At 38.7% G+C, this 1,253-nt stretch overlaps 1 protein-coding gene across 1 annotated transcript in view; it reads left to right on the forward strand.

The window, feature by feature from the left end:
- Positions 1-1,253, forward strand: part of LOC101853079 — a 117,486-nt gene that overhangs the window by 58,889 nt on the left and 57,344 nt on the right. The gene's annotated exons all lie outside the window — the stretch shown is intronic.

Genomic DNA, 1,253 nt, shown 5'->3' on the forward strand with positions numbered 1-1,253 from the left:
TCTCTCTCTCTCTCTCCCTCTGCTTCTTTTTTTGCGTTTTACATATAAAGCTCTCTATTCATTGTCTGCTGATTGTGCAGCATCAAAGACAAAGCTGCCGATAACCAGGTTTTCATATTCGTGGCCTCAGGAGTATATCACATTGCGGTAGCAGTTCCCTAGACTAAAAGACATAAATGCATCTATAGAGTAACAATTACTGTCTGTCATATAAGGGGACTTGAAAGACCGGGAGTCCATATTAATAAGAATAATTGCATTTATATAGAGCGTAGCCCGCACGTTCAGTGCACTTTACAGCTAGCTATATTTGTAACATGAGTTGCATGGTTGGTTGAAGAAGCTATAGTCCTTTATCCTGATCTTGTGAGCCGGGGAAACAAAGTGAAGATGCTAGTGGGTGGAGAGTTCGAACATCAGATTCGTTTTCAGTCTGGTGAAAGTAAGTGAATTGTGAACACGGAGCCTTTTCAGCTTCACTTTGTCTACTCAAAGTTCTATGGATGTCTGTGGTGTGGCTGTTTGGTACTTATCCGTTGCACATAGAAGACCTGAATTCGATTCCTGTGTCGAGAGAGCTTTTTTGTTGATTATCTAGGTCTTTCTGTTTGGACTTTGTCTCCCTCTCTATCCGGTTTGGATCTGACAGGCAGTGTCGAATCCCACCTAAAAATTTCTTTATATTGTTGATGGAAGTGTGAAACACCCTTCTTTTTTTTCGTTTGGCGTGATATATGATTATCTAATTTGATGATGTGAGATGCAAGGTCCCATAAAGAGATAAGCTGAGACGTTAACGTAATGACATTTCAGAAGTCAATGCTCTATTCGAGATTGGATGACAATGTTCGTTTTGCTGCTACTCTGTAGGAACTTTGTAGGAACTCATTTCCATTTTAGTTATGTGTAAGGCTTGGTCCCTAAAACCATTCTTTCCCATCAATTCTTCAAACGTAACCCATAGCTGTATTTCATCATAATTCGATTAGACAGAATCCATCCAAGCTGTAGATCGTCGTGAGTTTGTATGGGCGTAGGTACGTATGTGTGTATGTATGCGTGTATGTGTGTACGCGTGCATGCGTGCGTGAGTATGTGTGTGCACATATGTGATACCATGTGCCTATAAAATTTATTTGTAATTCCATAATATGTTTCATGTTAAGTGCATAGAGCATTGCATACGTGGATATACACTATATAAAGGCAATCCATTATTATTATTATTATTATTATTATTATTATTATTATTG

Source organism: Aplysia californica, unplaced genomic scaffold, assembly GCF_000002075.1.
Source record: "Aplysia californica isolate F4 #8 unplaced genomic scaffold, AplCal3.0 scaffold00129, whole genome shotgun sequence".
NCBI lineage: Eukaryota > Metazoa > Mollusca > Gastropoda > Aplysiida > Aplysiidae > Aplysia > Aplysia californica.